Source organism: Phaenicophaeus curvirostris, chromosome 9 (genome assembly GCF_032191515.1).
Source record: "Phaenicophaeus curvirostris isolate KB17595 chromosome 9, BPBGC_Pcur_1.0, whole genome shotgun sequence".
NCBI lineage: Eukaryota > Metazoa > Chordata > Aves > Cuculiformes > Cuculidae > Phaenicophaeus > Phaenicophaeus curvirostris.
This window is the reverse complement of record NC_091400.1, coordinates 20827608-20841248: the sequence shown is the minus strand read 5'-3', so window position 1 is coordinate 20841248 and position 13641 is coordinate 20827608. Positions and strand designations below refer to the sequence as shown.

The 13641-nt window shown below is 43.1% G+C and overlaps 1 protein-coding gene across 1 annotated transcript in view; it reads left to right on the top strand.

Annotated features, from left to right (window-relative positions):
• Positions 1–13641, top strand: part of LOC138723935 (dual specificity protein phosphatase 13B-like) — a 105596-nt gene that overhangs the window by 38756 nt on the left and 53199 nt on the right. The gene's annotated exons all lie outside the window — the stretch shown is intronic.

Here is a 13641-nt window from a genome sequence, read left to right as displayed (position 1 = left end):
GCTTTCCTGAAGCCGCTTTCAGTACTGGAGGGCTGTTTTAAGGTTCTCCAGGCTGAACAGCCCAATGAGACCTCTTGGAGAAGAAAGTCAGACGAGTGTTCTGCAGCAGTTGCTGTGATGCTTAGCGGCAAGGATCCCCGTGTTGCTAGTGCCTATCAGACCAAGGTGCTGCAGGACTGGTATTTCTGACACTTCTCCCTGCTTACTTCAATTACGATATGGTCAAAATTCCTCGAGAAAGTAAAAGTGATTTACAAATACATATTATATTTGCATAGTATGGAAAATAGATACTCTCATCCAAAGCTACCAGTTCACTGTGGTACAACAGCACTTTTCCAGGTTATTAAATCATAGAACCCCTAGGTTGGAAACGACCTTTGAGATCATCAAGTCGAACCATACATGACTACTACTAAATCACACCCTTAAGAACTTCATCTACCCATCCTTTAAATACCTCCAGGGATGGTGACTCAACCACCTCCCTGGACGGTCTCTGCCAGTGCTTGAGAAACCTTTCAGTGAAGAAGTCCAGTCTGAACATCCCCTGGCACAGCTCGGGGCCCTTCCCTCTCATCCTGTCACCCATCATCTGGATGAAAAGACCAACACCCATCTCTACAACCTCCTATCAGGCAATTGTAGACAGTGATGTGGTCCCCCCTCAGCTTCCTCTTCTCTAGCCTAAGCAACCCCAGGTCCCTCAGCTGCTCCTCACAAGACTTGTTCTTCAGCCCCTTCAACTTCACTGCTCTTCTCTGAGCACGCTCCAGCACCTCAATGTCTTCAGTGTAGTGAGGGGCCCAAAACTGAACACAGTATTTGAGGTGTGGCCTCACCAGTGCTCAGTACAAAGAGAACAAGGCCAGTCAACACCTGATCGTTCATATTAAAGGATAAGCTTCTGATTTTATTCTTCATGTAAGTCCAATACTTGCACATTCAAAGACCCAACATGTTAGGAGGTTTCATTTTGATACCTTGGAATAGGACAGCTTGACTTTCCCCAGAGGGTTTTGTATTGATGAAGGAAAACCACATGCTGAAAGAATAAACAGCAGTAAAAAAAGAACACTGGTGTATCTGATTGCGGAGGGGAACATACATTAGGAATAAATAGAGAGCTGATTAAGTACAAGTAGATGGTGGCAAAAGTTGTCCATTATTTAAAGGCTTGCATTTATTATTCATATCCACAGTGTAAATTCAGTCTGAATAGAAATTCAGTTACTTAGAAGAAATCAGCTTTTTGCCTTTTTTTTTTTTCTCCCTTTAAAGATTAACATTTTAGTCATGGCTCGGCTTTATTTTTAGCAATTCAGGAAAGGAATTGCTGCCCCACCCTGAGCAAAATAATGCAGTGAATCACTTGCTTTGTGAGACAAAGCAGAGACATAATCCGAGACAGACAACAGTGCACAAACCCCTCTGCATTAACATTCCAGGCTTCTGTAGTGACAGACTCTGACTGCCAGTGTTTTTTGCTCTCACTCTGCCCTTTTGTCACTCTTGCAGCCATGCCTCATTCCTCACAGCAGATCTCCTAGAGCTTAGAGCACTAAGGAGAGCACACCTTCAGGCCTACAAGGGTAAGTCATCCAAATGATTCCAGACCTTTCTTCTCAGTGCTTTCTTCATACCATTCAGTGCAGATATCTCCTGTGCAGGCACTTGGAGTTTAACTATTACAACTTTGTATGAATACAGCCGTGCACAGCCATAACTGACATGACAGTTGTATGGTTTACCAGTGCCACTTGTGAAAATAAGACACCTCTCCCTTCACTACAGAAGTTTACTGCATTTGAACACAAATTTTGCTTATGTCTCCATATATTACACTCACAATTACTGAAGTAACGAATGTGACCAACAAAAAGAGAGCGAGTGGCCACAGTGCCTATCAGTGTCCAAACAGCTTAGATAAGTTTACGTTCACTTCTAACACCAGCCTGAAGTCACTGTCTGCTCTTGCCTCCAGATGCAGACCTTCAGATTGAAGTTTAGGTGGAGAAGAAACCTTAGTGGATGTCTAGCAATGAACAAGTAAATCAGGACTCCTCATTCTGAAACCATTCAAACCCAAGGGATATAGCAGAGATTACAAAAGTAAAACCAGAAAATAGTTGAAGCTGGAAGGAAACAAGTTCAGAACCAACAAAGCCAAGGGTTCTTTTTCAACCCAGGAGTGCAATTCAGTGGCATTAAGAGCCACAAGAAACTAAATGTTTCTGTGGGCTCTAGGGGATTACATGTGTTGGTATGGCCTCTTCAGGCTCAGAAAATCCCCGAGCTATACATGGAAATATCATTTAAGCTTACTCTGTTCTCACACCTTTTTTTTTATGTATGTTGCCTAAACCATTGCTTAATTAATTATGTCAAAGGCAAGAATATTAGGCTAGCTACACCTTTTTTCCAATACCATACAACTGCCCTTATGCAAACCAGGCACCTGGGAAGCCCTGAGAGAGCAACCTGAGCAGAAGAGGCCTGTGCCATCACAGTCCCTTAGGCTGACAGACTCAATGCCTCCTCATTTCCCACACCCCCTCAAGCAGATTTAGGCAGCCTTCAGTTTAGCTTAAACATTTAGGAGGAGGTTTAGCTCAAACCAGATTGTAAGATATGCTGAGAAGAACAGGTCCACACAGAAGCCAACCAGTTAAATCATCATCTGATAGAGACACACATACAGATAATCCCTTAGCCCAGAGAAACACCAACAAATATTAGGCTGCAATTTTCAAGCTGAGAAGGCAAATAAAAGGCAAATCTGAGAAAGCTGACGAGGGAACCAATTTGTTTGAAGGCCTTTCCCAGGCTAAGAGAGCCACAGATCACCTTACAGCTGCATAGCTAAGAGAAGATGATTGCCCGTAGCCCTACAGCCAAAACAGACTAAAAACCCAGTACTTGTTGTTATGGCCCACAGAGACCCTACATACTCTTCTAGTACATGGTCAAAGCCAAAGCAGCCTATACTCAAATAAACAGGAAGAATGCAGAAAAGGTTCTCTTTAAGCTGTAAGAAAAACTGAAATGAAAACCAACCCATACAGAAGAGCCCATGCTTATTCCGTCTTCTGGACTTATCTTTGCTTGAATGTAAACTCTTTTTCTTCTTTTTTCTTCCTGTTGAAGTGTCCATTGCCTCAGGTTGTTTGGGTTTTTTTTTTGTTATCCTCAGTAGACCAAGAAACAAGCAACTTTTTAGTAAAGCTAACTACTACCTGACAGACACACAAACCATCATGTCTCCTGACACTCTGAAATCAGTATATTAATAGGCTTTGTTCTTTGGGGAGATACCTCCTTGAAAAGGAGGAGCAATTGAGTAATCAAATGCTGATTTGAAAGCAAAACGCAATCATTCATACAAAACTCACTGAGCAACTCAGAGAGGTAATTCCAGTGTTCCTAAATCACTTACGGGGAGCAATAGGTTTGAGTGATTGGTGCAACAGTTCTCACCTGAAGGAAATATGAGGCTGATGACTCATTTCTGCTGTGCTGGTGACATTTGTGCTCCTGGTGCAGAGCGTAGCTGTTCCTGTGTCAGATGGATGCATGGCACTTGGTTGTAGAGATGACAACTTTATCAATTATCTCAAGTTGTTCACAAGAAGGTGAATGAGGGTTTCATGCCACAGAAAACTCAGTGCATTTTACACCAAAGGAATTACATCTCAGAGCAACAGAGCCTGCAAGACTTTGCTCAACCAGCTGGAAACATTTTGTCACCTTCGGGCGACTGATTGCTTCTCTGCTTGTGAAGCTTGACCGGTGAGAAACACAGGTGGCCAGGATGCTGAACAATGGGTTTATGGCACATCTTTCACTGAAGCCACTCTGGGGTTAAGACTAAATTCTGTAATTAACACTGTGAAGGTGGGGGGGATGAAGCAAAACTGAGCTAAGGAGGAGCACTGGGAGGGCTGTGCCTAAGCTATTGCAAGTTATGGGAGGAAGAACGGACAGCAGTTTGCTACAAGGCAAATCCTTTCCCCAGAAAAAAAAATGTGCTTCTCTGACATCACAATCTTTTACATGATTTATAGGGTGTCCTTTTTTTGTGCAGAGTGTTCTGATGATGGTCTTTACTATAAACTGCTCTGGAGGCACAGCTTCAAACCTGAAAGTGTCTCTACAGTAACAGCCCCTCTTGGAGGTAATTTTATTTTCCAGGACCAAAGTTTCTTTTTTAACAAATGAAGAACATAAAAATCCTAATAGTATTTGCTGGCGTTCCAACCTGCACTTCAAGCAATTTCTTCCTGAAGGTAAACCTTCCTTAAGGTCATCTCTCTTTCTAGGATTTCTGGTTGTGGTGGGCTTTACCAGCATAGCAAGGAGGCCGTTTGCCATAGTCAAGCTGCAGGAGTTTCAGGCTGCTGTAACCTGACCTCGTGCCCCAAATGGCCTCAGCCTTTGAGGAAGCGGCAGCTGGGGACAGGCTGGCTGAGGTCTGACACTGGTGCATGCCTTGGCTCCTGTGGTGAATGCCACCAGTTCTTCTGAGAAGGTAAAGGAGGTTGACTCGAGGGACATGAGCCTTTAAACAAGTGGAAACCAGCAGATTGCTGGAAGCAGATGTGTTAGAGGTACGTTGGTGAGGCTGAGCTGGTCAGCGGGGCCCCACACCGTACTACGATGGTCACACTTTGGGTATGGGCGCACCGTTTGGCTGCAGTGGCCAGACGCGATGTCAGTGACCCCTGAATGAGCTCAAAACCAGCCATCACTCAGCTTGAAAGAGTGGAGGGTGGCCTCAACATTATCATAGAATCATAGAGTGGTTTGGTTTGGAAGGGACCTTAAGGGATCATCCAGTTCCATCTTCCCTGCCATGGGCAGGGACACCTCTTTCTGGATCAGGTTACTCAGAGCACCGTCCAAAGCCTTATCCTATAGGCATATAGGAATAAAGTGCCTGCTGTACGCATCTGCTCTGTTCTTCAGCCCAAGCAGCCAGGACACTTTAATGAACAATTAATTCCCTGGCTGCTGCCTTTCAGGAACACAGGCAGTGGAGGGCAGGCTTGCCTGGCTCTCTGAGCACAGCAGGCTTGGGTTGTACAAGCAAAACTGAGCTACGTATGCTGGGATAGAGCCAAGACTTTCAAAAAAAGAGAGCTGGGGAAAACAGGGAAGGTAAGCAGCGGGGACGTTTCTATCACCATTTGTAAAATCAAACTGACATCCAGTATTATGCGGAGCATTTGTTGGTAGCTCCTGCATCGTCCAGCAGCAAATCCCACAGGGAAACAGGCAACGTAGACAGAGTTGACCTGAACCCAATTGATCTGTGAACAGCTCGAGTTTCACCAATGCAATCTGACACAGCTGGTTACCTGGCTTATCTTGAAAGGACAAACCTGTTCTAAAACCTACAGGAAATGATTTATCTACAGACCTATTTTGACAGCTCTCATACTAGCAAAAGTTGTTAACGAGTCACCTTTTCTGCCAGTGTGATTTCCTTGGAAAACTGCAGAGACCGCACCCTCATGTGGCATGTGCATGTGTGAAGGGTGTGGATTCTTCAGTCCTTCAAGGATTTGCCTTTCTGTATGAATACAAGATAACAGAACACAGAAAAAGTCCCATGGGATGTTCTGCTCTCTCTCTTCAGCAGATTCTCCCTCTTTCACAGCAATTTAGCTGTGTACATGTATGGTCATGTTCTAGGTAGTTGCCAGGTGTTCGGTGAAGGTCTCATTGCCACAGAACTGATGGCAGTGATTCATATAATTAGGTTTACCTAATGACCCTCAGTAAAATGTCATATTTTATTAATACATTACTTCATTGACTCCTTTTTATTTACTCAAAGTGGACATTCTAGTACAGAAATTTGTGTCAGCCTGAATGTTTTTTCAAAAGCTTTGATTGAAATGTTCTCTTGCTCCTCATCTGTTCACCCATGCCACAGGAAAAGCAGAGGAAAGATTTGTGCATATACATAGTATGTGGAAAACCAAGGGTAAATCAATAGCCATCAGATGATATAATTCTACATCCCCATGGAAGAGCCAAAGTGAAAATGACACAAGTAGTGAACCATCCATCAACCACACCAACCAGTGCTGGTTTGAATTGAATTTGGATGCATTTAGGTGTGGTAGAAGTAATGCCTGAGTAGAAGCCTATCTATGGATTCAGCTCATGATGTAAACCTGTCTTGTGGGCAACCATTTCTGGAATACAATAAGTTAATTCTGGTGTATAAACCCCAGACCATTCCTGGTCAGTGTGCACACCACATTGGTGGAGCGGTGCTGCTGTAACTCAGACCTCATCACAGTCTACATCTTCCACACAAGGGAGAATGAGGAGCAGGTGTCAATCAGTTCTCTCTAGTAACCAGTGACAGGATCAAGGACATGGCAGAAAGATGTGCCAGGGGAGGATTAGGTTGGACATTAAGAAAAGATTCTTTACCCAGAGGGTGGTGGAGCACTGGGACAGCTCCCCAGGGAAGCTGTCAATAGAAGCGTTTGGACAATACCCTCAGCCACACGGTGTGAATGTTTGGGCTGTTCTATACAAAGACAGGAGTTAGACTTGATGATCCTTGTGGGTCCCTTCCAACTCAGGACATTCTATGATTCTATGCCATCACACCAGCCCATCTCTGTCTTGACAATTCCAATCTGAAGCACTGAGGCAGCATCTTCAGTGCTGGGACAGGGGTGGCACCCAAGCAGTCTTTCACATTGCCAGCTGGCCAGAAGCAGACACCAGCCTTCTGCTAATGCTCTGGTTTCCAATTACTGCAACCCACAGCTCAAAGCAACAGCCTGGTTAAGGAAAAAAAACCAGAACAACTGAACAGAAGACCAACTTTGTGAAAGACCTGGGCAAAGGAGTTGCCTCAGGAATGGCCAGAGGCTTCCAGCAAGATGTGTTCACCAGAGCCCCTGGCAAACCACTCTTCCTCTCCCTCTGCTGTCTCCTTTTGGTTATTTAGAGGAGCATGCAAGAGAGCAGAGACTTCTCTAGGTATTTCCAGTCTCATGACTGATGGCTTCGATTGCTGTCACGCCCCTCGGCATGAGCCACGGGCACTATTTTTAGTAGGCAGGACAGAAATGGAGGCAGAGCCTTCAGCCGAGTACACCACAGCCCTCTGTTACACACAGAGTGAACCATGCTTTGGCACCCTCTTTAGAACGTTTGGCTAAGAAACTCTTTGCTCTCCTCTTCTTAAACGCCTGTATCACAAACAGTTCCCCGGTAACACAGTGAAGTCCTGTTTGATCCCAGTGTGGGGAGCAGGCGCACGTGCCTTGCCGAGTTATTCACTGTAACTGAGTGATTCCCCCAGAGCCACGTTAGCATCTTGCCAGAGAAGGCAGAGCGTGCCAAGATCCACCAAAACCTGCTGAGAGGCTAAAGGAGTTGCAAGAACCTCGGCCTCATTCAGGCATCAACTACAATTTAGTTTGGCCCGAGCTGCGATCTGGGGCAAAATAACATTTGTGGGTTTAATAGGAACTGCAGCCAGTGCTTTATGTTTTTATTGCCTTCTCTCTCCATAACTCGGGCTCTTGCTTCTAGGTCAAACCATCACTTCATGCAAACAATTTGAATGTGCCTCCAAAGACCTCCTGGAGCCCAGGGCTGCCATAACCCTGCTCCTTGGGCAGATCCACTCACCTTTGCTTCCACCAGAACATTGGAGCACAGCTTGTGTTTCCCTAGGAGAACAGGAGGACATCCCTCGCCTTATTGCTGGCAGAAGCAGGCACAAAATAGAATTTGTGATGTGTAACAGGTTTTACGAATGTGTAAACAGTAACCATATCAGGCTATTGTTCTGTACATATTCAGTACAACAAGTCCCCAGTATTATAATAAAAACCACTGAGGAACCTTTTGCAAAGTGCCATTAGGACACACAAGTCTTAACTTCTTAGAGTTAAAAAAAAAAGAAAAAAAATCAACCCCCTGGACACCATGAAATAATTCGAACCCAAACCCTTAAACTCTAGAGGGAGCCTTTGTGATGAGAAATGTAATGAAGTCACAAAAAACACCAGAACCATGGGGTAGAGGTTTATCAGTCCTTTCCGTGCTTCCATTTGTGCACAGAAGTGATTCCTGAGCAGACACAGGCATCCCTTGACTCTTTTTTTTTTTTATAATTCCAACCTTCATTCTCTCCTTTTGCAGGACTTGTGAAACAAATTGCTTTTCCCTATGTTTGCTGAGGATCCTTCCTCAGTAGGAATAGCAAACTTGTTGCCTGCTGCTCCTCTCCTCTTCCTCTCTGCCCATTTCTTTTCAGGCTTATGGTCTCCAGTTACAGCATTTGAGAATCTACCTGTGGTTAAGAGACAGAGATTCACTTCTGAGGACTTCTTCTAGGGGCAGCGGGGCAGGGCAGGGCTTGGGGGGGGGGGTGTAGTTACTTGCTTTTTACATTAAATTGAATTATCTTTCTTTGAAAATAAGTATTCTTTATCCTTTCCAACTGATCCTGCATGTTGTAGTATGCTAGAAACCAGAGCCTGAAAATAACCTTTTGAGAAATTAATGAAACTGTTAGGGAATAAAACCCTGTTAGTGAATTGGCTGTCAATACTTTGCATAAGGTAAAAGATTACTCTGATCTATGAGTAGCTCTCCTAGTATCAAACTTCATTATATTTTTGACAGCAATGGGAATCATTTTGGTATTTGGCAGCTGTTTCACAGTCCAGAGAGAACCAGTAATTCACCAGAATTTGCCATAGATCAGTGCCAAAATAAAAAGCAAACCAGGCAGACTTAAGACCACAGCTGTAACCTTTAATTACTGCATCACCCAGAACAGCTTGAAGTACATGCACATACTTGTAACAGTTTCATGTTGTATGTGCTAACTGGGTTTTGTCAGCATTACTGATTCCCACACTGGAGGAAGAGCTCGTAACACCATCACAGCTGCGCTTTCAGAAATCACTTTCAGTTAGTCCAAAGTGAGCTGTGAAATACACTTGGTCTGTGAATGACACTGACAACTCAGTGAAAGATGAACAAGTCAATAGACATTTTGAGTGAACAGTAAATGAGACTGAGACCTGCATGTTTGATAGGTAAGAATAAACTGTTTCCTTGGGGAGTTCACTGAAAAGAGGGAGAGGATGCAAGGATAGAAGAGTGTGCAGATCCTAAAGGTGTTTTACTGTCAGTCATTTAATTACTTAGGAGAGTAGCTTCTGTTGTGAACCGGATTTCCTTGTGAGAGCTTTGAACATAACTGAACACAGTGGTCCAACCAGGAGAATCTGAGGTTGACTATCCCGAGGTTGTATCAAGCAAGAACGTGCTGCATTTTAACACCAAACTTCAGCCCACCTGCATTGATTCCATTTCATTTCTCCATTACAGACAGGAACTGTTGCTCTTCCTGGCTCTGGCTGTAGCTGTAACACTGAGAAATGCAAGTTATCCTGGGAGGGAGGGGAAGAGTTTATTCCAAGTTCCCATCTTTAAGCAGTATCGTCACATATTCTGGGAAGCACGCAGCTATTTTCCCAATCAGTTTTACAACACGCAAAGTGCATACTTGTCTCAAGCTGCTTGGAACACAATCTACTGCTTCCCAGAACATTGGACCAAAGGCCACGGCAAGCACTCTGCAACTGGTACCGTGAACCTCATTGCTTTTGCTTCCCCTTCTTCCTTGTAAATAATTTTTGTTTCTTTTATTTCCTCCTTGTAAAATTATTTGTTTCCCCTTCTTCCTGTTGTAAATTATTTATTTTTCTCAGTCTCATTTACTGTTCATCACTCAAATTATTTCAAAGGTGTACCCGGAACCTTATTGCTTTTGCTTCACCTTCTTCCTTGTAAATTAGGTTTTTTTTGAGAAAGGCCTATTGCCACCCCACTTTGCGTTTTTGAATCCAGTCTTTAACAACTGAGTTTAAAAAAACAAACAAACAAAAAAACCCCCACCACCACACAGAAGAAGGGCTCCATATCCAGGATTCTTTCCCTAAATGATCAGATTGATTAAGATTTTATAATGCAGAGGGAGATAAAACAATTTCTAACAGTCCAGTACGTTACCTTTACCTGGCTCACACCAATCAGAGCGTTTTAGCTGGATTAAGGTTACAAAAACTTATTTCAAAATGGCAATTTACAAATACAAACACACACCTCCAGGCCACATAGCACACCTGGTATCCTGTTGAGGTTTCTCCATACTTGCACTTACTAGATGACTGAAACCCATGACTGAAAGTACCCACAAGCCCAACACTCAACCCATTAGAAGAGCAGATTTTGAGAAGTTTACTTCACTCTTTCACAGCTTTTTTAGGTTGTCGGTTCACTGTAACACTATTCACCACCAACACCTAGAGACACTAAAGCTACTCCAGATGGAGCCTTTGTCCTACTTAGAATCATAGAACGGTTTGGGTTGGAAGAGAAATCGAAGCGCATCCAGTTCCAACCCCCTGCCACGGGGAGGGACACCTCCCACTGGATCAGGTTGCTCCATCCAACCTGGGCCTGAACACCTCCAGGGATGGGGCAGCCATGACTTCTCTGGGCAACCTACGCCAGTGCCTCCCCACCCTCATTGTGCAGAATTTCTTCCAAATGTCTAAATCTAAATCTTCACCCTTTCAATTTAAAACCATTCCCCTTCATCTTATCCCTGCACTCCGTGATCAAGAGTCCCTCCCCAGCTTTCCTGGAGCCTGCTTTAAGGTCTCCCTGGAGCCTTGTCTTCTCCAGGCTGAACAACCCCAGCTCTCTCAGCCCTTGGATCACCTTTCTATCCTTGTCTGGACCCATTGCAACAGTTCCATATCCTTCGTATCTTGTTGATTCCAGAACTAGACATAGGACTCCAAGTGGAGTCTCACAAAAGCAGAGTAGAGATCTCACAAGATCAAACATGTTTTCTAACTTTTGAATAACAAAAACATTTAAGTGATTGGTCAAAACAATTTACAGCTGGCAAAATCATCAGGCACACTGATGCACGCCATAGGCAGCACTCATTTTCACACTGGTAAAACAGAGCTTTGGAGAAAACTCTAAAACATAGATTAATCGGGTAGATTTCTGTGGTCACAATGTCAACAGAGACAATTCACCATCATTTTACACATAAAATAAATCAAACATTTTTCATCTTTCAAATATTTTATTTTAGTACTTTTAAATATATTTTAATACAACAAAGATATAAAACAATATATTAATTCAATCTGAATTTAAAATCAAAACAATATTTACTTATTTACAGTACTCACTTTAAACTGCACCGGATACTCTCTAGCCACTAGGTAAAACTGCTCTGTTGGAACACGACTGAAGTAACTGAAGTGTGAAAAGCCACATTTTTACATCCCTACTATGTGAAGAACCTTGTAAAATGCAGTCTGAGGTTTCTTGCATATGACAAATTTCTCATACTTAACAAAACTGACTTGAAAAAGTACAACTAAGTCATGGTTAAGTCCTTATAACTACGCAGTCACTGGGCTCGCAGGTCAGGTTATTGTGCTCCACATTTATCATCCTATGTTCTTACACACCTATCACAGCCTGGCTTTACAAATGTGCACGTCGCTGAGTAACGAACATAATACTCACTGCAAACTTCTCAAGATACCAATATAAATATGCAAGAATCTGTTATATGGAAAGTTCTGTGTTCACAATACTAGAGTGTTCAAGGGGTTGTGAGGGGTTTTGGTGTTTTTCCTCATAGAATGAACAAAACATCGGTAGGTTCACAGTGAAGGGCTTTCTCCCCTCGAAATACTGTTCCCATTAGACACCACCAAAGACGCATCAGAAATAGGAATCTGTATGAACCACCAGCGCTCTATCAATTAACCCATGATTGATGAAGTCTAGATGCACAAACCACTTTGGAAGATAAGCTGTCTCAGCACTAGAACGCTGCCAAATGTATTTCCATCTTGACAAGACTGTGTTGGGTTTTGTACTTAAGGGTCAAATTTTAATAGAACTTGATCAGTGAAAAAAAAAAAAACAAGCCAGAAAAATCAATATTGCCTATAGATTACTGCAAATTCTCCTCAACTCTTCAGTAGAAACCGTGTGGACAAGATGAAAAACTCACAGTTGTTATAGGTGACTTTTGTTATACTCAGAGGTCCACAAAACTGACTTTTTTTTTTTTTCCCTGAGACATCTGCTAATTCTTCAAACATGTATTTAATGATAAAGACTCAGCTTCATGGTAGTTTTGGTACTTGAAAACCTGATGGACTTTTGTATACTCAAAATCAAGCTGAACTGTAGCCCTAAGCCTGCGCGCATACTCATGCTGTCAGACACTTGCACTTGCTGACATCATGCAATAATTCATTCATTGCTCTGGATTCAGATCATGTGTGTGCTCCCACACACCACAGAAGGGGACTCTGCACAAAACAGGCACACAGCAAAAAGCCTGATGCATGATGATAAGGGAAAAGGACAAATATGAACACACTGAGCATTAAACCCAAGGCCCAATGATTCTCTGCTGCCTCTAAAGTGCCTGCCAGCAGCAAAGTAGTAAAACACTTCTAAAACACTGACTCTTTCAAGAAGAAGTACAGAATTTTAAGCCTGTCAATTACTTGCAACTTGTTTCCAACTAGTAAACAACGCTTACATCATCAACATTACAGGCTGACCTGTGCTCTTTCTTATGCGAGATCAGTTTTCTGCCTTCTGCCAGCCTCAAGCCTTCTTGTGTGTTCAGAGACAAAATGAGCAGAAGAAAAAGCAGAAGAGGACACTTATCTTTTTAACTTACCTCAGTGCTCATAAACCAACCTCTGTGTGTTACTGATCTTCGACTCTGACATTAAGCATCAAAGCGAACAGCAGAAAATTTTTCCTTTAAAAAACAGACAGGCAATGCTGATTTAAAACACAGATAGAATCATAGAATCATAGAATCACCAGGTTGGAAGAGACCCACTGGATCATCGAGTCCAACCATTCCTATCAAACACTAAACCATGCCCCTTAGCACCTCATCCACCCGTGCCTTAAACACCTCCAGGGAAGGTGACTCAACCACCTCCCTGGGCAGCCTGTTCCAGTGCCCAATGACCCTTTCTGTGAAAAATTTTTTCCTAATGTCCAGCCTAAATCTCCCCTGGTGGAGCTTGAGGCCATTCCCTCTTGTCCCGTCCTCTGTCACTTGGGAGAAGAGGCCAGCACCCTCCTCTCTACAACCTCCTTTCAGGTAGTTATAGAGAGCAATGAGGTCTTCCCTCAGCCTCCTCTTCTCCAGGCTAAACAACCTCAGCTCTCTCAGCCATTCCTCAAAAGGCCTGTTCTTCAGCCCCTTTACTTAAAAGAATTTGAAAAATTAAATTAGAACAAAGAGAAGCTTTGTTTCAAAGTTTATGGACTTAAATAGTACTGAAATGATAATTTTATGTAAACATTGTTTCACTGGGCTGTACAGGAAAATCCTCCTGCATGTTTAAGTTGCTACATAACTTTACAGTTTAGCACCAACATGGTTCTTTCCAGAATCCACAGCTTCGCAGGTTTAATTGCATACCTCTCCAGATGTCATAACTCAGAATACAACCCTGCACATCCTTAGACCAGTCGTTTCTTAGAGGTTAATAACCAGCATTTGTGTGTGTG